The sequence below is a fragment of the Argiope bruennichi genome, chromosome X1 (genome assembly GCF_947563725.1).
Source record: "Argiope bruennichi chromosome X1, qqArgBrue1.1, whole genome shotgun sequence".
NCBI classification, from domain to species: Eukaryota; Metazoa; Arthropoda; class Arachnida; order Araneae; family Araneidae; genus Argiope; species Argiope bruennichi.
In genome coordinates, this window is record NC_079162.1 from 123193513 (window position 1) to 123221149 (window position 27637).

The 27637-nt window shown below is 29.4% G+C and overlaps 1 protein-coding gene and 1 long non-coding RNA gene across 3 annotated transcripts in view; both read right to left on the reverse strand.

Moving 5' to 3' along the window:
* Window positions 1-282: 282 nt before the first annotated feature.
* LOC129958144 (uncharacterized) lies at window positions 283-18141 on the reverse strand. Its single transcript, XR_008783164.1, has 2 exons — window positions 17885-18141; window positions 283-596 (listed from the first exon to the last, which is right to left on the reverse strand). It is a non-coding gene; the product is annotated as an uncharacterized LOC129958144 (long non-coding RNA).
* A 2458-nt stretch (window positions 18142-20599) lies between these two features.
* The window catches only part of LOC129958143 (protein sprouty-like), a 65117-nt gene continuing 58079 nt past the window's right edge, over window positions 20600-27637 (reverse strand). The window contains exon 2 of one of the 2 annotated variants that reach the window (XM_056070361.1): window positions 20600-20730. The gene's annotated coding sequence lies outside the window, so the exon portion shown is untranslated. The remainder of the gene's footprint in view (window positions 20731-27637) is intronic. The other variant, XM_056070362.1, reaches the window with a different exon arrangement.

Sequence of the window (27637 nt, forward strand, 5' to 3'; positions counted from 1 at the left end):
CAAAATAAGGCTATCAAAGCAGCATATTCTTTTTGAAAATGATTCATTTTTCATCAATATATTATAATCATGTTTTACATGAAGTTCAGATTTCCAAAAATATCGATTGTGATCTCGGACACATCATTGAAATGAGCCTTCATCTTTGCATTTTCTAGAAATTTCTTGAAAAAAATTTTAAATTCTCTTAGTGCCTTGCCATTGCTGTATTCTTAGTCCATCTTTTCATCCTTTTTATGTAAAATAATAGCATAGATAAACAAAAGAAATAAAAAAAAACTCTTCCGAACAAGAACTTTTAAAGACTTGAAATGAAATCCGTTTTTCACACTCGGATTTATTTAATTAAATGAAAGTGTTGCTTTGAAGCTACTCGTCGGCTATTTTGGGATGTATTTCATACTTCTAAACTATGGTCAGATGACGAGGCCGGTATCCATCTCTCCAAACTTTTTCACCATACCAGAGGTATAGCATAACATAATGTTCTCGACGAATTTATCAAGCATTTAGCTCCTATACATCGAGAATCTTTCGGGAAATCAGGTTTTGAGCCAACAATTCTGTTACAGGTTTACCAGATCCCCTTTTCATACCTGAAAAAAAAAAAAAGCAATGGAAGTTTCATGAATGATTTAAGTATAACATCAAGAAAATTAAAAATTATTACAAATATTTTGAATTATAATAATATTTTTCATATCAGACATTAAGACTTACCAAAGAATTTAAATAAATTTTGAATATAATTTTGCATGTAAAATTATATTCACAATTGTAAAATATGTCTCCACTTTTTTCAAATTCAGTTTTCAAGAATCGCTATTTAATACTCTTCTTTGTTTTGATAATATAATATTATATCTGTATTGAATAACCCTTCTTTTACGAAATCCATGCTTTGGTCCCCTACAGGCGAAAGAAATGAATGTCTCCGCTATTTCGGTCAATTGAATATCAACAGAAATGGCGAAGCTCTTCCGTCGTTACACGTCATTTAACATATTTGATAGAAAGTTTCCCCGCTGAAAACTATTCATGCGTGTTCATGCATTAATAGACAATTAGAGTTGCTGACGTACATCGCTTTTAACTATTATGTCGCTCGACTGAAATGTGAAATACATTTTACTAGCCCACATTTTCGTGGAATAAAAATACACTCTATGATGTTGTTTCTCCTAAAAAATTATTTTGTTTTGCAATGGGTTACTTAGTTTGCAAAATGTTACTTAGTTTTCTTTGAGAACAAAGCTCGTATGATTTACCTTAGCTAACATAACATAAGTTATAAATTAAATTAGAGAGCTCTAAAATATAAAGTTCTCTTGAATTTTTAGTTCTAGAAATAAAGCTAGTTAATAAACAAAGTGAGGCTCGATTATTTAATAAAATGGTATGGGATCATTTTTCTTCTTTTTATTTATTTTAGTTAACATTGTCGTCATCTTTATATAAACAAAGGGGTATTTTTAAAAATTCTCCATTTTCAAAAATACTAAGAATGGTAGTACAAGAAGTATCAACTAGGGAGACCTAAAATTAAAATTTCAAATCTAGCTGATTGCTGAAGCGATTTCAGGAGTAAAAAAGATATCCGAGTTTTTCAATATGGGTGCAATGCAGATAGTGTCAAATTAATTTCAGGTCCAGAATTCTTCTCTTGTTATTTCTTTTATTTCTTCTTGTTATTTCTTTTATCGGATGAAAGAGTTTAGTTTAGTTACATTAATATCCCGTTTTAAGACAACACTAGGGCTCATTTGGGATGGATCTCGTAATTGTGAGCCACGGTCAGATAACGAGGACGACAACTGAGCTTGCAACCCCTTTTCTAAGCTTCCGCACCCCATCAGTGGGAGGGCATTTGCCCCGACGGGTTTAGCGTGCACCAGACTCGGTTATACGACGATTCTTCGGTGAAATCGGGTTACAAAATTGAAAGTCTCCGGATCCAAAGCCAAGACCTTACCATCAGGCCACAGCAGTCCCAGATGGAAGCGAGAGGGAGAATTATAAGTAATATAGCAGAGTAAATAACTTCTTTGATACGGCTTTATATATATATATATATATATATACACATACAGAAGAATCGATGTTGTCCGAAATATCATCCAATAACCTATACTTATATATAAAGCTCAATGTGTGTGTGTGTGTGTGTTGGCGCTCTACAGAAAAGACCATTTGACCTACAGCTACCAAATTTGGTACATGTATACCTTAGAGGTCGGGAATGTGCACCTGGGGTCCCTTTTTTGAATTTTTAATTAGAATTTTAATTATTAATTAAAAACTAATTTTCCCGCCAAAAATTCTTTTCATTTTCCCCAACTCCAAAAGAGTGAGGCTTCAGTTTTTTTTTTTTTTTTTCCAACAGTAATGAGGCTAGGGTTAACATTTTTCGGCCGATTATTTCAAATGATTCTGTTTATTTTTTTAATGTTTTATGCAATTAAAATTAAACATTGTTAATTAATCGATCTTTCAGATTCATTCTGAAGTACTTTTGAATTAAAATAACACCGAATAAAGGAAATTAAAGATGTCTAATCTGCATAGCGTTACCCCAACTGGCGTAGAAAAATTCACGCATTTGCGTTATCGTAACTGGCGTTGAAAATTCACGCATGCGCATTGTGTTCTGATTGTTGACAAGATTATCAACGGATGATTCTTGATTTAAATTATTTTTAGGTTAGTTGCATGCTTTTGTAATTAAATTGTATTTATGTTAGTTATATATTTTTTGTATATGCTTATAGTTTTAAGTACATCGTTTTTTAAGTAGTTTTTTAAAACCTGTTTTCGACCGATTATTTTAAACGATTCGTTTTATTTTCTTAGTGTTTGATGCATTTAAACATAACATTGTTAATTAATCGATTAATTAATAGCATTGTTAATTAATCGATCTGTTCATGATGAATCTGAGAAAATTTTGTTGACAAATTCTTGAGAAATTAAGAAAGATATTCTTCAGTGCCCATAAAGTTTAAACGCTCAGTGACTCTGTTATCAGTAATCAAATTATAAAAAAAATGCTTTGTTTCAGTAAAAAATACTATATTAGTTGCAGATTAATTCTTTCCACTTTAATTTAAAGCATAAATTCTACGAGAGCTAACAGAAAATTAGAGAAATACATATTACGTTATGACTGAAGGCCTTTATAATATTTTGAGTGAATTATATGACTATCAAAATTTGAAGTTTTAAAATATTTTGATGAAGAATCTATTAAAGTAGGAATTGCGTCAAATATTTAATTATTAAAATTTAAACGAACATTAAGATAAGCGTACCAACTGGTCGCCAGAGGCGGCTAGTAAATAATAAACTGCTCAAAAGTAGAAAAAGTATTACTGAATTCAAAAATATGTATTCAACAGTTTTTCACAACATCTCAACTTAGTTATGAATAAAACCAAATCTATAATATTTTATTATATAATATAAAATATATTTTATATTATATAATTTTTTATTATATATATTTTATTATATAGCCCACCCCCTCCCAAAAAGATGAAAATGAAAACGCACAAGGAAAAAACAAGACATAAATGTAATCAGGGTGTAACATATTTTCGGCTAAATCTATCAAAAAAGTATCAAAAGTTTGTTACATAGTTGTAACAAAAATAGTTGTAACATTTTAAATATTGTTTAGCTAAAAAAAAAAAAAAAAAAAAAAAAATCCGTTTATCTAAAAAGGACTTGTAAACGTAAAGGAAGAATGAATGATCTTCGAAATCTGATTATTTCTACCATAATAGTGTTAAATCAGATCAAAATTTTTCTAAATTTGTAAATTTATCGTATTGAACTGATTATTCCGTGATAAAAACGCTTGGAAATGAAAACAGGATCGAAAACAAAACAAGTTGTGGTTGTCCGCTAAACCACACTAGACATGATCAGATTTTACTCAAAAAAAAATTGTGAACAATTCATGATTTAGTGTTGCAAAAATTTCTAGATTATTTTATTATTTTCTTTTTACCAGAATACGACGATCAGCTGGCTTACACAAACATTCGGTTAAAATAAGTTTTTTTTTTTTTTTTTTTTTTTTTTTGCAGTGCGAAGAACTGGAAGGTTAGATTGGTGTGGGGGGAAAAAAACAAGCAACTTTAAGAATTTAGTTGAAAAAAAGAAAAGTGCCGTTAGAAGGGGGGGAAGGGGTTGAGGGGGAGGGGCCTGTCAGCTTCAGGACTAGATAATTTGGTTTTTATTTATGGTATAATCGATCATTGTCTTTATCTAAATATTTAAAACGCGAATTTAAGATTATTAGCATAACTTTATTAAAATTATGAGCATATTGAAAAGAATGTTTTTATCAAGATAAGCGATCCTTTGCACCATTGCTTACAATATCCATCTCTGGCGTGACAACAAAGGTTACAATATACATCTCTCTTTCTCTACTTGATCGGAAGTTTTAAAAAATATCATTGGACTTAAACCCGATTGCGCACATTTTAAAAGAACAGGAGATTACTATTAAAAAATTCGGCACTAAATTGAATTAAAAACGGTACTGTCGCCCAAATAATGTTAAAGCTAAAATTAAAAAAAAAAAAAAAAAATACTCTAATGTACTCCAAGACCAGACTTTGAAAGTTGTTGAAGAGCTAAAGGATATCCATTCAAGTACTAAAATTGCAAAATGTCAACATATTTACTGATTTGTAACGTTTATTATTGAAATGACTTTTATGAGGTAATTTTTTTTTGTTACACTTTGATTCTTGATTATCAAAAATAGTATATGTTTTGCATTGCATTTAAAATGCTTAGCGTAGTTTTTCTAAGAATTTATTAGAGATATTATTAAAAATTAGTTTTGTGAAACATCAAGTTTTATTAATAGATAAAACTTCGTTTCAATCTATTTCGAAAGTGCCCGTCTGCTTTTGGAAAAATATATACATAAGTACAAAGAATTATATTAAATCTATCTTATTTGTATTCAGATATCCTAAATAGTGAGATCTAAACCTTATTAAGTAAAATATGTTGCTTTTCGTACCTCGCATTAAGTTTTATTTTATCTTAAGTTGGTTGCAGTGCCTTAATAGCAGAATTTTGGATGGATTACAGCGGACTCCTATCAGGGAAAAATGCGATTCAAACCCTGTTCTACCCTTACAACACAAGAGCCATGATTCGTTTTTTAATTTAAAAATTGTATGCTTCCACAAAAAATATAATTAAGCAGGAAAAATAATAAAACTTTTTTATATATTAGTTTTCAGTTAGTGTTTCCCTCAATATTGACTACCTCTCTCTCTCTCTAGAAATATATCGCTAGAAATGTCAAAATATTGAAAGAAAAGTTTGTTTTATACAAAGAAACATTTTAGAATTTTTTTTCCAAAATAATTTCGAACTGCTCATTTTTGAAAACTAAAAGTTTCAATGACGAATACTGAATACCTCCCTATTCACAGCTCAAACTTATATGTTGTATTATTTTACTAAAAAATACTACTATGGAATTTTTGGAAGTATTAAACAAGGTTTTCAAACCGAATTTTGCATTATTTCTTGTACAGTGAAATAAACAAAATAAAAAAATACGCATGAATTAATAAATTAGCTGCCATTGTGGACCCATATAATGCAAGTAAATAGACACCTTTTAAACCAGATTCCAGAAAAATGGCCACTATGAAGAATTAAATAAATAATTGAATTTAATAAATAAGTGTGAATAATTACGCATAAATTAATAAAAATAATTAAATAAATGAATTAAATAGTGAATAAGTACGCATAAATTAATAAAAATAATTAAATAAATGAATTAAATAGTGAATAAGTACGCATAAATTAATAAAAATAATTAAATAATTGCGAATAATTATGTATAAATTAAAGAAATAGCTGTCGTAGGCGATTCATATAATGCAGTAAATCGACACTTTTAAAACCAGATTCCTGAAAAATGGTCCCTATAAATAATTAAATTAATAAAAATAATTAAATAAAGAATTGTGTATAGTTACGCATAAATTAATAAGAAATAATTAAACAAAGAATTATGAATAATTACACCTAAATTAATAAAAATATTTAAATAATTGAATTAAATAAATAATTGCGTATAATTATGCATAAATTAATAAAATAGCTGCCGTAGACAATCCATATAATGCAATAAATCGGCATCTTTAAAAGCAGATTTCTGAAAAATAGCCACTATGAAGTCGAAAAATAGTAAACTACAGTAGTACAAAGCTGTAATAGAATCCGAAAAGAGCAATGTGCTGTGATACAGTAACAACAGTGTGTTGTTGTTTTGAGAGTCATACCTCCAAGTTTAAAAGCATTTATTCATTGGAAATCAAATCTTAGAGAGCTAATAGATGAGCAGAATTTGATGAAAAGTTGATACTTTTTGTTATTAGATATACCATCAGAGTATTTACGCGACGAGAGATTTGTGTATCGTAGTTGCCGACAGACGCGCCACGTGCTCTATCAAAGACATCTGGAAAGAGGAGTTATCGTGATTTTCTCCTCCAGGACATACTTAGCTTCTTTCATGCGATAGTTCTCCCGGCATTAAACTGATGAGTGCTTTAGAATTTCGAATGGACAGATAGCACTCTTTCATTAATGTCCAGCAATCGAAGAGATAGGATATCATCCGCTCATTAGAATATGACCTAAAAGAAAGAAAATAGGCCTCCAGGTAGAAATGGCAGAGAAAAAAAAAGTTTTCCAAACGCTTATCAGAAGTGTTTTCTTTTTGGGGATTCTCTAATAATTGCAATTTTCGATCCTTCATTTTGGTTAACTCTTAGTTTAATATGCAAATTCCTTCTTCATCACTTTTAAGACTTCCCCTAATCGCAAACCCATGCCGACAGGAAAATTTTTTGTAGTTTTCCATATTCCTGTTTTAAGTGAGTGGAAAGTGCATATACGCCTCTTTTCTAACCGTAGTTTACAATTTAAATCTGCAGCCATCTTTATGAAACCATAGATACGGGCTGAAAATGTGAATTTGAATTATATTTTTTAAAAGACAGAAAAACAGCTAAGAAGATTTTTATAATTTGCAACGAATCGGAATAGTTCGGTTTCCAAAAGTTTATATTCATCTCCCAAGCGTGCTCGGTCAATAATCATTTATCCTGAATCTGTTGGATTATGTCCTTCGCGCAAGTTTTTTTTATTATAAAAATTCTAAACAAATGTTTTTCATATTTATTTTATAAATAATGATTCTTTTCATTAGAAAACTATTTTTCTGCACTCCCAAATAACATGTATTTATATAAACAGATTAATGATAATGTTCCACACATATATATCTCTTCTTTTGAATCATAAGTAAAAGAATAAAACATGAATACGTTTCGGTATGCTTAAATTGTTTTAGATAAGATGTCCTGATTTTCCTGCGTTGTTACTACAAATGTAACAAATACACGATAAAATAAATCCCAACAATAGATTAAAATAGATATATAATAGTCTAATGACAAAATGTGGAAAATAATCATCATTTGAAACATATCCAAATGAAAAGCAGCATGTTTTATAAGGTATCCGACTATGTTGTAAAGATACCTTTTCCCGAAAAATTTGAAATTTTTTTATTATCTGAAAATAATGTCTAAATTTCGTAGATTCTAAAATAGACTTTGCTTTAAATATATGCAAAATAGAACTATAGATACAGTAGTTTCAATAACACACAATAAAAAAAAAAAATGAAATCGGAAACAGTGGTATTTTTAACCAAAAATGAATAATTTATTTTATTTTTACCATAAAATTCTTCAAAATAATATTTGATATGCTTATATTGATTCTCTACCTACTCAGCCATAGTTTGCTTATTTTTGGCGTTTCTATTAAAAAAGTGTGAAAACTACATTTGTTTCCAGCACATTTGGATGAACTAATTTACAAGTATAATATATAATACCACTGTAATTGATCCACGAAAAACATGATATCTGAAAATGAAATCAATAAAATTTCATGAAATTTTGTATGCATGTATCAAAACCTTTGAGAGTATGATAGACCGCGGATTTTAAGATAGCTTCATTTAGATATGTTTTACAGACTCTTGAAGTTCAAAACATAGGTAACTATTGATAAAAAATCATTAACAGCAACTTCAAATGCTCATAAAACTTTTATTTATTGTTACGTTTTATCTTGCTGTCTGTTATATTTTATGTAATTTGAATTATATATAGGTGAAATGAAAATTAAATAGTTACATTATTTTTTAACTTATTCTGCTTTTCTTAACATTGAAAATTTTGCTAAATTTTCGTTAAATAAGCATTTTTTTTTTTTCAAAAACTAAAGGCAAAGAGTGTATTTTTCCCCCCTTCTAATAGTGGCCTTTCAAGTATGTTTTAGCTATCTGGTGCAATAAAAAAATTTTATATATCATTTTTTAAAAAATTCGTCTCCGAACCTAGTCGGATATACTTAATTGCCACTGTATTTTTTTAATGTAAGTGGTGAAATAATGCCCGCTTTTAGACAAAATTTCCTATGGTAATCTCAGGTACTGTTATCACACTGAAAACTCCACCTGGCAGCTGAAATACCGCTTAGTCTTTTACGTTCACTAAGTGGTCTGACAGTTTTATATGTATCCGATACCGAAGAACTACATTCGCGAATGTCGTTGCGGCATAAACAATCAAATGGATCCCGCCAGATAACAAAGAATCCATTTGAGTAACCTAAATAAGTTTCTAATTCTAACCAAGAATCTTTTTTTCCTTTCTTTCTTTCTTTTAGCAGACGGTGTACTTGAGTGGGTCTGAATGAATAATCATATGCGACACATATACTTTTTTTTTTTTTTTTGCAAAGAATCTCCGAAGAATGCTTCAGGATAACTAATGTCCTCTTCCGAACAGATAAGAACGACATTATTTACGGAGACAGATATTCCCCGCATTAAGTTTTTCCAGCACCTCGGCTGGAGCACACTATCCGCCTATCTTCAACCGCCTCCACAATTTTTGTCGCCCAAAGCCATGGCCTAACCGGCGTGATGAGGAACCAGCCTCTTTGAGAACAGGTAGTCACTGTATATATATCTATATACATTTGCAGGAAATGGTGGCGAGTTTTGGCAAGGTTTGGTAACCCTACTGGTTGGCACGTAGTTCGGCACGCGCCTCGTCCGGATGGTCTAGGCTACCTTTCCTTCTCTACTTTTTAAGGGAGAGAAACCAGTTTCAGAGGGAGTGTCACCTGTTCTTGAACTTGCGAATACCGGAGAGGAGCTTGTTTCTTGGACAAAGATGCTCTCGTTTATAAAAAATCTATATAAGATCACTACTCGAGAAATTTCTTTCTTTCATCTTGCTGGTTTAAAAGAACGATATTTACTTAAAAACAATAGCCAAGGAAAAAATAAAGGTACTAATAAAATTAATCAGTTATGATTATAAAATAATTCATTATGACATGCAATATAAATGTAACATGAAGAATTTGGAAATTTCCCAAAATTTCATAATATTGAGTTTAGTTTATATCCCCCCCTCTAAAGCTCAGTTTTGTATACAGCGTTAAGTAACTACTATTGAATGCATGAAATGAAAGCTGTTTATTGAAAACGATGCATCGCAGGCATGTTTTGGAGTTTGAAAGCGTAGAAAAATGTATTTAACCATATTTTATAACTAATGACTGAAACAAATGACTAATGACCTGTCTGGTTCCAAAAACATTAAGAAAATTAACATCATTCGTTTACAGAGGTTGCGAATACACTGATTTGTAACATTCAGCATCACAAAAAATTAGAACTTTATTTGAGTTTATAAAAACGCTCAATCTTTATTCGTGGGTATCTCTTGCGTCCATTTCAAAACAGTTGAGGAGCAATGCACTGGGAGATTATTGGGGATTCCTCCTACAAAAACATAGGTTAGATGCATTATAGTCTGATTTCCGTTAGATGCAGTAAAGGGATTCTCCCTTGCAAGTGATTCTCCTTTGCAAATATGCCATTGAGAGTCAAATTTAACTAAACAATAGATAAGGGCGAATTTCCTTTACTGACTTTTATCTTTACTTTTTGCTTTCACTCTTCTTATTTCTGAAATAATAATTTATCATTTTGGAACCTGTTAACTTTGAATAAATTATAGTTAATTCAGCGAAAACGAACAGTAAAAGTTACAGATAGCAACAGTCCACCATATAGAAAAAAACAACAAATTTTTCGTTCTTAAAGCCTTCTAGATAAGCATAATTTAGTTTCAGAAGTTACCTACATCAATAAATTATTTTCAGTCGTCATTCATAATTCGTTTATTCATTTCATAAATCACAGTTAGCGTCGTTTATAAAAAAAGAAAAGGAAAGAAAGGAAGAAAAGCTTACATATTTCTAAAATAAACTATCTTACTTTAAGAGATACAAAACTGCGAAGAATTTACTCAAAATCTTTACTGCTGTAAACGTCTTTTTCACCAAGTGTTGTCCATCTTACATGCCGGTCAAGCATCCTCTCACTGTTGTTAGTAATGTACTAGTGCACATATTTAACCCCATCTCAAAATCCCGTCAGAAAGCCTTGCTAATGTCAAATTGAATCTAACAAATCAATTAAACTGAATATAACTGTCTGGTAAAATTCTAATCTCATTTTTGAGATAAAAATGATAAAATCGTCACTTATTTAATTAATCAAATTTTGAAAATGTTTAAATACCTCCAAGAAATGTGGGGATAAAGCTTAAAAACGTTTTTGTTTTAAGAGCCTATTTATTCCTCAGTAGAAATGTGTTGTATATGCAGATGACAGAATGACAATTTTCTACAATAATTGCTTATTTAAAAACTTTTCTGCTTTTTCAAAAATTGTTTCTCAAACTTTAACTTATAATTTGATTTTATATTTTCTTTGATTGTAAAATGGCAAAAATAAATAAACATTAAATATAAAGCTATGTTTCTCTTTTATGCACTTTTATTTAACTTGACTGGCCTGTCGTTTATAAATTGCAATTTGTGACAGATTCTAGAAACATTTCCTAATAGGTTACAGTTTTGAAATGCTGTATATTTATATGTTCTTGATGACAATACATCATTTTAATGTTTTCAGACTTAATTATCAGATGATTCATTAAATTTTATTTCCATAGAATTCCACCTCCTGGATGGGAATAATTGACTTCGAAATTCCGTAATATTTATAAGGATGAATTATAAATTAAAGATAAAGATGTAGAAAATAATTAAGATATAAAAATCTTACTTTCTAGTTCACTAGTTATAAGTGTTAACTGTTTTAAAATTAAAACTGTTTTTAAAATTTTCTTGTATCAGAAGTAAAATATTCCTACTCTGTAAAATGCTATTCTATTAAAGCTACAAGATCAATATACATACAAGCAGAATAAGTATAATTGTTAATGATAAAGGGGAAATATGCACGAATTTGCAATGTACTAAAAAACTTCTAAAAACAAATTTTAAAAAAACCGAATTTCTCAGTGCATTTTTTAAGATAATATCCTTGATTTTATAATAAAATCAAACAACTCAAACATTATTGTAAATCATTCAATTGCTCAAATTCAGTTATAAATAAAACAATAAATAATTATTTGTGTCTTTAGAAATCCTATTAATATAATTTTCATCATATTTCTCAGGTCACATTCCATCGTTTTCCAAGTTTCACAAAAAAAAAAAAAAAAAAAAAAAAAAAGACCATTATCATAGAAAGAAAGATATCGAATTTTTATTAAGAACAAGGGCAATAAATTAGACAATTAAAACGCAAAACAATTATGTTTAAACTCAATTTATGTAATGTCAAAAGCATTCAAAGAATGAGCGAATGGTAGTATTGGGTGAGTCGGAAAGTTTCCACCATTTTGGAATAGATAGTTTTAATTACAGTAAATTGCACATTTAAAACTGGCAACGTTCCAGTAGAACATCTGTGGCCGATTTCGAACAAATTAAGGTACTAATCATAAATAATCAGCCTATCACCACTCATAAAACAACAGAATCTCTAAATCCATATTTTTGTGTCTTAGCGCAGAAATTAGGGCACTCAACAAATTAAATGAAAATTTTAAATAACCTTACTGCGACGAGTAATTTATTACTAATAAGCAACGAAAACGATTTATTTTTGAAAGGGATAACAACGAGCAATGAGAATTGGAATATCTGTGATCATTTTGAGTGAAAACGATTATGAGATTATTCTAATGAGCTTCCATCAAACACCCCAAAGACCACTATCAGTTCATACAATGTTACCGGTGATGCTGGAATGGCATTGTCCAATTCTAGTTTCCGGCGCTTAACGAAGCAATTAATTCGTTTAAAAAAACTGAATAGTTGAAAAGTATGATAGTAAGCCATCGACCAAAGAGGATGAAACTGGCTAATTGTAAAACGTGTATTTTTTCACGAAGATTCTCCTACATATCTTTTAGCCAACTTGCAAAAGTTTATGTAGCTTGGCTAGTCCAGATTTGACCTCTTTGGTCTACCGATCATTTCGCTCATAAAAAAAAACTCTCTAAAGGGGGGAAATTTAATTAACTGGGGGATTGTAAACAGAACCTTGAACAATTTTTAAAGTTAAGCCAGGACTTTCAATGAAAATAGGTTAACGAAACTTTCCAAAAGATGAAGGATCATTATCTAATGAAACAGTGAACATATTGAATAAACATTATTTGTATAAGAATAGATCTTTTAATTTTATCCTAAAATTCAATGAAAGCTTTCCGAATGATCTAAAATTTCCTAATGCATGATTACTGTACATGCGATAAATAATTCATGCAAAAAATAGTTTGACAAGAACAAACATGCAGCTTCCATACATGGACATCCTTTTAAATGTACATGCTCTCCTCAGAATATTTAAGAAAGCTCCAGTTAAATATATGGAAATTTCACGGCGTTCATGACCAGCTCCGTTATCTTGAATTCACCATTTCCTAGTATTAAGAGATACATGAAGAGTGTAAAAATTCTTACTATAGTGTCATAACCACTCACCGTTTACTTTTAATTCAGACAAAATATTAGCCACCGTAGTTGCAGGAGAAAATTCAGTTAATAGTTATAAAGTTCTACAGATAGAACAATCTTGCATTAAAAAAAATGTTTAGAAGGAATTTTAGTGATGTTAATTTGGAGAGTAAAAACCAATAACTTTAATCAGCTTTAGCGAATAGTTCACACAAAGGACTACCAATTAATCCTCTGTTAATTTTTTAAGGAATCGATGTTATGAAAGAAAATGAATTAGGCTTGGAAAAGCTTTTCCAATATAAAAAAGTTTCGTATCCCATATCACTTTTCAGAGAGTTAAAAATGCTAAAGAACTAATCGGGAAAAGTATGGGAACAACGATTGCACTTTTGTTTGTAATGATTATAAAAGTGCCAACAATACGAAACTTGAGAAACAATTTCGACACTCATGATTGAAAAAAAAATTGGCATAAGATTTACCAGTAATTATGGCAGTCACTATATCGCAAGAGAACTTCTTGTCCAATTATCAATACAAAACTATATTGATAAAGATATTTTCTGTTGAGGTAAAGGTAAGTGTGTAATGGTGACGTTAACAGTCGGCCACCAATTTTAGAAAAATCGGCATTGTGATCATAATTGATGATGTCAAATCCAATAACCTTGATTCTAAAGGATAAAAATGGAATCAGGCATTGGCAATATAGCAATCAGCGTCGTGATCATAATTGATGGAAAAGATAAAAATGGAATCAGGCATTGACAATATAGCAATTACAAAAGAAGAGCATCTCATAAGAACTACAGAAATGTAAACTCAAAGATCAAATCCCGTTCTATGGGTGCAACATTGCAACGACTAGCTATAACAACAGCCAAGTTAAATTCAATGAGGTGCTACACCAAACATATTCCAGAAGTATTTATCAGTTTATTTCAATTCAAAAATAGGTGAACGAAATTAGTAAGACAATTTTCTGGTAGCACATCCAGCTACCTTAAAAACAAACTTCCTCAAAATTTTATTTCACTATTTTAGTTACTTTTGAAATTCGAATTAAAATGAACAAGAATTCTACGCTCTTTAATACGTTACAGGTTGATACTTCTGGAAAAACAGATATTTTCGAGATATTCAAGATGTATTAAAAAAAAAAGACTTATATAAGATGGTGAAGTGAGAGAATCCTCCAGCACAGGGTACTTATAGTCATGTATGGCTCCTCATGCGTATAAATCACTATAATTCTCATCGCGAATTACTACGATTCTCAGTAATCCGACAGATATCAAACAGAGAACTGCCGGATAAGTATAAGCTTCTTTTAATAATAGAAACTATATTTATAGCAGAAAATATTATAAAATGCACTAACAGAAAATTATGCTATGTATTATAAATATCACAAAATGAAATCCCATTTTCCCCTTATCACGAATAAATTCCTATGATTCTCAGTAATTCGACAGATATCAAACAGAGGACTTCCGGTTAAGTAGAAATTCCTTTTAATAATGAAAACAATGTTTATTTTTAAAAAAATATTACAAAATGATCTAATAATACAGAAAATTATATTATGTAAAATAAATATTACAAAATATAATTCAAAATCAAATTGTTTATGTCGCGACTTGGTCATAGACATCTGTATATAATGACTTGTTTTCCCTTCAAACACTCCACACTCAACTTTCCGAAACCCCAGGTCTTTTAAAAGAAGCCAGAATATCAAGTCTTAAGTACATGTATACAAATTTTAAAAACTATGCATTTAATCATTTTTTTCACCCCCATCTTGAAATCACCTTCGACAATTAGATGAAAAAAGAATAATACAATAAATAAAATTTTTCCTTTTCTTTTTTGCTAAAAACTTTTATTTATATGATGATTGGCATTCTTTATGAATGGAAACGGTGATCCATTTCAAACAAATCACTGTAGAAATCATTATCATTCAAACATTTTGAAACGTCTGTCGAAATTTTTCCTTGAGATTCTTGTTTTTATTGCTTAATTCTTTTAGATAAACGATTAATTTGACTGGTGCTCTCTAGAAAGAAATTGACATGAAAGTAAAGAAAGAAGAAAGTTAATTCATACTTTCAAATTAGATTCATAACACCATAAGAAAAATTTAAGAATGTCATCAATTCGGCGAGTTTTTCAATTTTATGATTAGAAATGACGCAAAAATAGCTTTACTAGATTTGCCAAACGTTCATATATAAAATTTAATTTATTATTTAGGTAACACAGCTGTATTTTTAAACATCATTTTAATTTAAAGTTGAACAAATTTAATAAAGTGGAAAACATTAGAAAAATTACACCCAGAACAAGTGTAAAATGTTTGTTTTTTTTTTAAATTTCCAATTACTAAAAATAAATACGCATACATTAAGCACCCTTTATTTTGAAACAACATTCATTAACACTCAAATTTAAGCAAAACAGCAATAAATCTATTGAAATGAAATTAACGCATACCGCACTTCTGATCATATTCAAACTTTCCAATATTTCTTAATGAATTTCGTTTCTAAATCCAGTCAAAAGTTAAAGCCAAGAAACAGCAACTGAAATAAAAATATGCGATCTTCAAAAAGAGAGAGAGCATAATATTTTCTTGCAGAATATTTCAAACAGACTTTCGCTATTATTCACTCATTTATTAGAAACAACCAACAAAAGGCTGGATTAAGAAAATGTAACATAAAAAAAACTGTTTTCTTGATACGTTGCTCAGATAGCACAAAAATAAATAAATTATAAAAAGGTTCACAGGAAGTCTTCATTAACTGGCTGAAAGAGAGAGAAAAGTAACATATCTCTTCATTCAGCCTCTCACTGCCCAGCGACTCAACGCGGAAGTTATCAAACATATTTATTTTCTTTCGCAGTTATGCGATTGAAATCGTATAAACCGTGTCGCCTCCATCAGTATGCCTAACCAGTGGTCCGTGAGATTCCAACGAGACAATGCAGTAGATCTCAGTTTTCGTTCAAAAAATAGATCCCTTCAGTTATTCAAACGTGACGAGCTCTTTGTTTTGTTAACCGATTGCAAAAAAATAAAAAACAAAGGAAGAAAGCGTAATACGGAATAAAATAGATTTATTTGGGATAATTCTGGATTATCTAACAAATTGATTACCCACATTTTGTTAAGCAATATTTATAAGCATTATGGTTATAAAATAGAAAATCTTATCCTAAAATTGAGCATGCATTTATCGAAGGATAAATGTAAAGACATGGTTATGTTTTAACTAACTCCCTATGGATTTTATAAAACACACACACGTTGAATTTCTAATTTTGTATAAGAAATGCCTTTTCTAGTAAAATAGCAGATCTGAGTTCCTGATTAATAATGATGAGAATATGATTATGACAACACATTTCAAATAGAAAGGCAGAAAGCACGGGAAAGAGTGTCGAGATGTATTTAGAGCTTATATAGCTTCCAAAGGTAATTTTTCCGTATATTTAACCGAGATAGTATTTATTTTCCGTCCGTCAAGAATGAAGAATTGAAATGAAAAACAAAACGCCCACAACTTAAAAGTGAAAGTGAAGTTTCAATTCTCTTGATTAGAAAGTAATTATTTTAAGAACAATGATAAATTGAAATTATTACACACACACATGTCAATTTTAGTTCAATGTGTTTTGTCTACACAACCTTTCCACCTGATTTGTCACGATTCTTGAGTCTTTTACATAAATCAAAATTTTCAAATTTTAAAACAATAGAAATAATAGTCTTGCTTTACTTCTTTGGAATGTTTCTTGACTCTTAATTCACGAATATTTTTATCTTATCTAATAAAGTCCACTGTTCTGGAAATGCATTGATATTTCCGTTCTTAAAAGAATCTAATGGATATTTGAGATGTTTTAATGAGCTAGTGCAATTTTCTAATATATAAGAGAATTTATGAATTGTAAACTGTCGTAAGAGACATAATTACAGTAAAATTAAAATCAGATATGTGCAAGACGTGTTCTAAGGACAAATTTTGACTTCTAGTCATTCCTAATAATTTATTTTAAAGTCGTTTTTTGATAGTCAAACTTTACCATTTACATTTGCTTATTTATGAAATAAGAAACAGAATACCCTCTGAAATTATACTTCAAAATATGTAAAAATTATTGTACACCGAATATTTGCAAAAATAAATCAGTGAAATGACGTTTCTAGACACCGAATGGGCTCGTCAATTGTGAGATAACTGAGAAAATATGTATTTGTCGCATTCTTATTTCAGAAAATAAAATTGATTTAGGAAACCACTACCGCTTTGGATTGTAATTAAATCATTGTCAACCCTGAAAATACTTTTGTCCAATGTTTGAAGGTTTTTCTTTGCATATTGAAAAAACAGCGGAATGATTTCTTCATTTTCTTTACTACTACAAAATGTCTTAAACGAAATTGTGCTCATTTCATATATATTTTAATTTACGTAAGATGGAGAAGATCTCGAGTTTTCTGAAGTAAGAAGCCCTTTGACTTTTCATTTTATTTTTATTATTATTATTTTATTTTTATTATTTAACCTCAGATAGTAAAAAATCGATGTTCTGGAAGTGAAGAGACGCATTTTCAGTTAAAAGTTGAACTCATGAAAAGTTAATTGTTAAGAATAGGAATGAGTTGATACCAAATCAAAACAATACAGAAAGCAAACATTTTCTTTAAAGGTTACATTGTGCTATTTAAAATTTTCTCTCTAGAAAATATCGGTGAAAGTGAATAAATGTCCTCCCGAAGGAAAAAAAAAAGGAGCGAAAATTAAATTGTCTAAAAAAAGAGTATCAATTGTAATGAATATCTTACCTTAACAGCAACCAGAATATCATGACTCGCATCTTGTAAATGGTTTGATGTTGAGTCAGATGACTTCCTAAAGAATTCGAACACTGTGAACAGGGAATTCTTGAACGCTCTAAGACTAGCAGGTGTTTTTAAGTTAAGTACATATTCTTTGATGTCAAACGATTATGCTGCTATGCACAGCTGCCAAAACAAAAATGGTTTAGGCAATTTTAACTTTGGCGGGAAGAATTCATTGGAGTAGAAATCGTTTGCGCTAGTAGTTGAGAATCTCTCTTGTGACTTTCTTTTAGGAGCAAAGGAAAAATTAAAATTAACATTTCCATCTCAAGAGCCTTTTTTCTCAGATCGCAACAGAACATACCTGTGGCATAATGTGTAGATTATCTTAGCATGTTATGTGTGATCTATGATAAATATTCCTTCTTTATGTTTGTATCATTTGCGTGTGTATGTGTGAGGGAGAGAAAGAGAGAAATAAAGATTTAATAATGGAAAAGGCAATTTGAAATCGAATCTATAACATATATGTCGAGTGTCGCGTGTGACATTATTAGATAAATAAGCTCAGATCCGCATAATTTAAAGAGATAATAATATAATGATAATTATGATCTTTTTTATAAACGTTGTTATTTTCCCTTTCTTTCTTTCTTTTTTTTTTAAATTTGTATCCTCCCATCTAACTCTGCATGAAAATCTATGTATACCAGTAAATTTTCTTGAAATTTTACATAAATATTCAACAAGTGGCGGATCAAAAACAAGACTAATGAACACAATGTCACTACTTTGCTAATTTGTGTGTGTGTGTGTGTGTGTGTGTGTGTGTGTGTTTTCGATTTCAGGAATATTTTTAATGAGAGGATAATTTAAAGAGACATCCATAATGTATGTTTGAATACATCTCTAGCCATCAAATTGAGACAGTTATTTAATTTTAGAACTCTCAAATGTTTTTATTTATTTCGCGCAACAGTTTGAAAAGAAAAACGTATTCCGGCTTTCGAATATACTATGATGCCTACAAGGATCTCTCCTCCATATAATTCATTTATGATATTTCATTTTCTCTGTAATTATTTATTATTGAATTTGCTTCTATAGTGAAAAATGTATATCACTTTGTTCTAGTCATAATTCTTTTCTATTGATTTTGTTGTTTATATATATAGCATTACCTAAATAAAACTTTCAATACATTGATCTTTGTTTTTGGAACTGAATTGTATTTTTCCTCTCTTTCCTCAAAACAAAAAAACAAAAAAAATCTGGTAAATGGGAGCATTCTTATTCTATACAAAAATGTATGGAAATATGTGAATAAAAAAAAGTACTACTGTTGATGATTTTGTAAATTACTTACTTCTGAAATAAGCACAATTAAAGATTTTGTGGAGGATACTTTGCAAATCGAAAATGCACGCGGCGGTGATAATGAAGAAATTATTCCATTTTTGAAGATGTCTTGTAATAACTGCGAAACATTGAAGAGTTTCTTAACATGTCGCCATGACACTGAAGGAAAAGCTTTTAAGAATATGAAATCAATCAACGGAGTTTTAATTAGAAAAGATAGATCAAAGAAAAAAATCAAATGTCCGGCAAGCAAAACTAAAAAAAAAATTTCGAAATTAAATTAAAAGTTCAGCATTTCTTTGAAATCTTTTTTAAAACCAACCAAATAAGCACAGAAAAAGGGGAGGGGAAGAATATTCTCTAAAGGGTACTAAGAAGATTAAAATTTGTTGCTATTTAAATTTTTATCTCTCATCTTAAATTTTTCAAAAAATAGCATAATATAAACATCAATAAAATACCATTTTATTGTTATACGCTCAGGTGTTTCATTCTTCAGTTTTTATTGAAGAATGAAAAGAAATATATATATGGTTATTACTGTAAAAGGGACATTTCAATAAAAGCGCTTTAATGATGCGATAATGTAATTATTTCAGAGTAATGCTTAATATCCTACTTGTAATGAATGGAATAATAATTCCTGAATTCAATTTCATCATATAGAAATTTTAAAAATATTTCACAAATTATTAATATTATGTCAGTTTGGAAATAATAATATAGTGAAAATAATTCTGAAACCTTACTGAAAAGTAGGTATATCATTATATGCAGAGGCTCCAATGATTAATCTAATCTAGAGGATCCTCTGCAATGTAATTAATCCAATGCAGAGGATCCAATGTTTAACCATTATTTAATTGGACTTAGTTCTCGTTGGTAAGTTGCCTTGGAATGGTTCCTTGAACTGGTTAGTAAACGACATACCACAATGAAAGCGTTCGCTTATTGCGACAGGAAAAAAGAAAGGTGCAATCCGAACATCCTTAAAAAAAATTTGTCAATTTAAAAAAGCCCATATACATTACTCCACATAAGTTTGAAATAATAAGTTATCTGAATATAAAATAAGTTATACTTAATTTTTCAAAAACATTATTTCAGTCGTAATTGGAAATATATTGGACTTTATTTCATTTAAGATTTATAAGGCTTATGATGAAATTTATGAGTTAAAAAGGGGAGATATACAGAAACCTTTCCATTTATGTAGGAATTCTGATTCACTGGATTTTTCAAATTCATCCTGCAAAGAATAAAATTGAAAGAATGCAGAGGCAAAATGTGTGTTATGATATTAAATTTAGCTTAAATATGCATTCAGAAGGAAATCAGTCCTTCACTCTATGTACTAAACTTGCTTCGGTTTTTAATTGCTTTGTGGAAGGCAGAGAGATTTTTCACATTTTCGAACGAATAGTGGGTAAAATCAGTTATTCCAAGCAGCTCCAACTATTGTAATTCTTTATCCAAGATCAATCGTCCGCCTGAAAAGAGAAAATAGTTCATTTATATATATATATTGGTTTTATCATAAAGTTAGCAGTGATGTTTTAAAAATAAATTTCTCCTCTACAGTTGCATGATTCATTTTTCTGGTGTGATTAATTATGACACCAGAAAGAGGAATTAATGTATTTGTTCTCTTAAAACTTTAATGTTTAAGATTTCAAAAAGTGGTGAGGCCACTTTTTGAAACCACCACAAAAGGCGGATAAAACAACGTGGAATTGCTATATGTAGAGCAAAAACAATGAAATTTAATTGTTTTATCCGAAACTAAAAAATTTATCATGAATGGCTAGTAAAATCATTTTGGCTCAACAACTAGTGTGAAAGCTGATAGCTGAACTAGCAGCTAATGTGTAGGCTGAAATAATTTGTAAAAGTTTTAGAATGATCCAAACTTGGCATCAATCTTCAGTTTGAAAATATTTATTGGAAAAACACTTTCCTTTCGTACTTGGGTGCAAATTTGCAATTTCTTTTTTAAAAAATCATTAAATGGTTGAGTCATTTATAACAGACTGATTCTGTAAAGAAAAGAAATATTTGTTGTAGACAAATATTTCCTTTCTTCACAGAATATTTGTAAGGAAAGATTTGTTTCTTTACAGAATTTTTGTATATATAAAAATTATTATTTATTATTTGTTGTAGACTTATATTTGTTGGAAACAAAAAAGTTGATACATCGAGAATGTATTGGTAATATTAAATCACACGGTTCTCATTTATACTTTATTATATTTCAAAATTTAAAATAAAATTGATTCTCTTTTGGAGAATTATGACTCATTGAATGTTTTGTTATTTATTCCTTTGTGATAATCAAACATAGTGGAAAAATCCCAATCGTATTTTCTATCATATCAAAATCTTTATTTAACAACATTTATGCATTATCTGTGTAAGAATTAATTGAAACGGACATAAATTTTAAATTACTTATTTAAGCATCTTAATATTTACGAAATATTAATTAAGATAATGAAAAAAATTAAATAATTTAGCAATTCAAAACACATATATTTTATTAATAAAATATTTAAAAATGATTCAAATTATACAAATAATTTTTTAACTATTGTTGAAATATAAAATTTTTTATGTGGAATGCTTTTAGACGGCGTTTAAGAATTTCAGCGCCAGAGGCCCCAACAATCCTTACCCGCCTCTGCCTGAACGCTTAACAGCCTTTCAGATATAATTACTGGACTCCGTAACCGATCTGGAATAATTCAGTTACCTCTATTACAAAAAGTGAGAAAATCATTGATAAATATTATTTAGCTCTGTATAATTACGAGATATTATTTGCTTAGATTTATATTTCAAATGTAATGTAAGCAGTCTTCGCAATCTAAAAAATCCACATAAAATCACGGAAATAAATGTAAAAAAACATGAAAATCGTTAACACCTATTTTCTTTCAACATCATTGTACAATTCAAGAGAGTTCAACGTTACAAATTTACCATGCATTTGATTGCGTTACAGATGACATCAATATCATATTTCTGCTAAATATTCTTTATTTTTGAGAAGGAAACCTATTTTTAAAAAAAATTTGTTTCTTCTATATTCCAATTTTTTTAAACTTCCCCAGCTGTTTCTCTTTTTCATTTCAGAACTTTGAAACCTTTGGATTTCAAATCCTTTAATTAAAATGAAAAATCGTTGGAGCTTTCAAAAACTCTACAGTTTATATTACTTCAGATACCTTTGTCATTATTTTCTTTTAGAGATAAAAGACAAATGTTATCTTTATTATTAATTTTTGCAACTTCGCCTTGCAATTTTCTTCTCAGAATTGCTTCTAACAGATGCCTTTCTGGCCTGAAAATTTTAATTTGCGCAGTGGGAAAGTTATTATAATGTAGCCTTTCATTTTGAAAATAAAGAGACCGAAAAAAATAGTTTTTTTCACCTTTGCAGTTGTTAAAACAATAGCGTGCGAAAGGACGTCTAGGACATCTATAAATTGCAATGGAGCAAGTCTCAGTGTAAACATGTAATCATTCAGCAGATAATAGAGAAAGGTTCTTGATATTTAAATTCAAATTAAATTACAGAGCGAACGTGCATAAAAAAGTAAGTAAATAAATAGAACTTCCGTTGGATCGCAGAAACAGAGCCCGCCTACAAATTGTGTAACTTCTGATGTACCGACGATGACACAAAGAGTAGAACGAAGGTAGGATTTAAAATGCAATCAGCTAACGGAGGTCCTGGAAATGATTCACGTTTTCCACGCCTTACGTTTCATTTCCTATCGCATTGATTTTTTAATCATGTACACTTAGGAAAGAAAAAATGAATAAGCTAGTAGTGTTTGAACAGAAGACATTTCCTCATCGAAAGGCGGTGATGCGAGAAATTCCAGGACATCCTAGGAGTCCGTTACTGCCTTTCTTCAGAGGCATATTTAATTGCCCTGCTTCGAAACACATTAGAAATACGAAATTACAATTGACTCCATAAAGTAATTACATTCTTCAAGAGGATTTTTCTAAAAAACTTCAGTTTGATTTTTTTGAAAGGCAAGATAAAGCTAGCGAGATTTGAGAGCGAGTTGGGTATCCTTCACGCCTTATTCAATTTGGAATTAAATTTTTATCCTAGAGCAACGGCTTTTTTTTTTCTATAAATTACAACAATTCATTTTTAAACTAATCATCTTTCATTAGAGACCAAATCGACTGAACGATAAAGATCACATGCCTATAAATTGTCTACCGTTTATACTTTATTAAATTTGTCTATATAATGAATACTGAATGCATGCGTTATTTGATTTTTGATATTATTAAGAAGTTTAACTTCAACACAAGTTGCAATGCTAAATAATAAAACTTATTTTTAATCTCAAGATTATTTTCTATTCATAGAATAATTTAATAAGCTTCGAAATATCAAAAGATCATTGATAATATTTATTTCGAATACAAAAAATTCAGAAACCTGTTTGAGTTTCCTTTCCCATACCGAAGCATTTTTAGACTGTCCTTTATTCTCTTACAAAAAAATAGTCGCCTGCATCCCCTCCATATCTCCGGAAACTAAAAGCCATATACGTTATCAGTCTCCTAAATATATTCAAGATAGGTCTAACTTCTTAGACATCAGGTTAAAAAAAGTTTCCTTTCAGAAAGACAGCGGGAGACTGTGTAATATATCGCCAGGTACATTCAAGAAATTACGAGCAGGTATCCTTGTCAGATCAGTGAGCCAAGCAGACCGGAGGCGATGTGGGGGGAAGATCCCTTGTAGTAGAAGGCTCTGAGCCCTCAAGGCAATTCACTCACTGACAGCACCGGATGTTCTAATCTCTTCCCAATTACAGTTTTCTTTGGAACGAGCCAGCTTTCGGGGGAGGGGGGGACGGAAAAAATTGCAATTAAAACTCATTAACCCAAAGTTGTTCTCCATGTACATACAGTAATTTTTAATGGAAATGAAAAATTTTATAGAATGAAGCATGTCATTTGATATCACTTCAAATTTAAAAATGACATCAAATTACAGATTTAAATAATTAAACCATTTTTGAAAGCTTATGTATAAACTCGGTTCAAGCGCAGGCTTTGTTTTTTTATTGCATTTCACCGTTCGTGAATGTAATTCAGCAGTTTTGAGCTTTGTTTTGGGCTCTTTGTTTCGACTTGGATAGTTACTACGGACCAGAAAACGAATGCGAGTCTCTAGATTTAAATCAATAAAATAAGACCTCATACTTTTGCTTTGCATTTTAGGCCCTGTCAGAAATTTTTTTGTTGGAATCTCAGCTACCTTTACAGAAAATTCTTTGGTTTACCAAGATAATCACTATATTCAAACATAACGCTTAAACAAGATTAAATAATTATTACGAGGTAAAATATATATCTTCTTGAAAGCGTTTCATATATGAAAGAGTTTTGCTATTATTAATTTTGATTGATGTAATTAAGCCGGTTATTTATCAGCATCTGAATCTATTATCAATTTCAGAGCTCAGTAAGAAAAGCCGATAATTGTCAACGATAATAGTCAAAATTTAGAGGAAGAGAATGAGATGACGAATGTATATTCGGGTGGGCAAACTTAGAGAGTATTAAGTGTAAACGGAACCTTTGTACAATCATAGCCCATGTAGCAAATTGTATTCCAAGTTGAATTCTCCATTTTATGATATATCCAGTTTATTACTGACATTGTTAACAATATCTTTCTAAAATGTGTAGCAAATTGTATTCTATGTCGAATTCTTCATTTTATCATATATCCCGTTCATTACTAACATTGTTAACTATATCTTTCTAAAATGTGTAGCAAATTGTATTCTATGTTGAATTTTCCATTTTATCATATATCCTGTTTATTATGGACACTGTTGACCATATCTTTCTAAAATAACTGGAAGTTCTAGTATAAAATCCCTTTTTGAATTAGCTGATCTGAGTTTTTTCACATTTATCCCATCGAAAATTACTAAAATATGTAAAATTAAAAATAAGCAAGATGGGTGCCATTCGATTTTCACTACGATAGTGCAGAAAAAAAGTTTGTGCTACAGATTCATGTACATTGCATAGAAAGAATAAAAGTTATAATTCTTTATAAACAAATCCTATACAAAACTTAAGTAACATTTTTCAGATTTTACGCTAAGAAATTATTTAATTATTTCAGATATATCAAAAATAATACATAATTATTTTATTCCATTAATAATAATACCATACAATTTAACCAATTTATCCGCACTAAATATATTAAGGATAGTTTCATACATATATATATAGAAAGATTGCAGAATGTTTTACCTATGTATTTTGGTAAAAAAACTATATCAATTTTATATTGACATTAAAAATAATACAAATGAAAGCGATCTCTCATATGTTTAGTGATAATTCATACTAAAAATATACGTGATGAAAAAAAAGTGAAATTCTGTTTAGTTTTGAAGTATTTTCTTTCTACACTGTGACGCTGGTTGATGACCCAATGATTTTCAATGATAACAAACACATTGTGATTTGTTTATACAACCAAATCATTAAAAATTCAAGGTATCCGCCAACGCCAAAAACTTAATAGTTTGTTGAACTGTCAAGTTAACTATTAGAAGAACTTAGTTGAATTTAACAGCTGAAAAGGGAATAGTAAACAATATGACAAGGAAGTATTCTTGATTGTTTTTATCTATATAAAGTTTAATGCCCATTTTTGCTTCGTGCTATTTCCAATATACTATATATTAATATGAAATATTTTCAGTATGAATGTCTTTATTTTTCATGGCATTATTGAAAATTAAGGTAATTTTGAATCATTACAGTATTTTGGTTTTCTATTGAAGCTATAACATTTGACAATAGACGTATGGAAAATCATATAAATGATATTTCTACCAAATAATAATCGTTAAATATAGCGTTAAGTCAGCTAATATGTATTTTCAAATTTGTTAAATGAAATATTTAAAACTGTGGATACAAATTGAATGGCGAATCAAAATAAAGACTTATCAAAGTAAAAAAAAAAATGAAAATTGCTAAATAAATAAATAAAATAAATTAAGTTGAGGAAAAAAAGCCTAAAAAATTGAGAATAATGAAGAAAAATTCCCCCCCCCCTCCCCCTTATAAATTATAATTAAATTTGAAACTCGTGTTTCTAGAAATATAATGCTTTCCTAGATTTTCACTTCTTTGAACACGATAATGGAAATTCTGTTTAAAATATCTGTCCAAAATTTAGTATAGGCCTTATTTATAATCTTGTGAAAGGAACGAGCGAAATATCTGTATGAATATAATACGCTATGAAGTTATACTGCTTTTAGAAATTATTGAATGCCTAAAATTTAATGAAAAAGTTTTTTAAGTAAAAACTCCTATATTTTGCAAATATTTTGAAATATTGTCAAACTTTTGGCTCAGCTCTTAAACTATGATTTAATGATTAAATGCACTTGAAGATATCTAAACATTTCTTATTGACCGAGAGTAGTTGAAAAAGGTTAAATTCAATGAGAAAAATTCTAAGCTTTCTAAAATATTTGTTAAAAATTTTTAAATAATAAATATTAACTTTTCTGCATTAATGATTAAGTTTTCATCTATATATCATTTAAAAATACAAAAATATTGCTTCAAAAACATTATAAAAAACTTCTTACGAAATTTAGAGATGTGTGCTAATTAAAGAATTAAATTTCTTTAGGTTAAAATAATGACTCATTTATGGCAATAATTTCATTTGTGTTTGTGTATAATTCTTATGTATAGTACACGTATTTATGTGCTAAATTATTGCATATGTTTTGAACTGAGATCTTTTTGAAAAAATTGAAATTGGTTTCTAATTAAATGAATTTCCTGTTTAGTAATTCGATAAAATAAATCTTAAAATAACAGACAGACAGACTTAAAATAACAGACAATCTTAAAAACACATGACAGTAATTTTTGACTTAGCAAACTTTTCTACAAGAATTTAGATTAAAAATGTGAATCCATGAAAAGAAGAGTTTTTAATTCAAAATTATCCCAAATATCCCATCTTTCTGTAAAATACTCATTAATGACAAAATGAACACTCGTCTGAAATCGACGAGTGTGCAAACAACACATTGCCGACAAATTGTCGACCAACATTCTGTAAGACCAATTAAGTCGGCATATCTTTTATAAACGACGCGTGAACTCAACACTTCTTTGTCCTCACGCAATTCGAAATTTGTAGTGTTTACGTAATGTTATCCTATTACTTATCTTTTTTTTTTCAAACAAAAAGACTCGTATTTCGCAATGAAACCATTTTCATGTTAATTCATCTCATATACTTACCATCTTTATCAAATAAACATTATTTCCACTGAATGATTAAACAAATTTATTCGC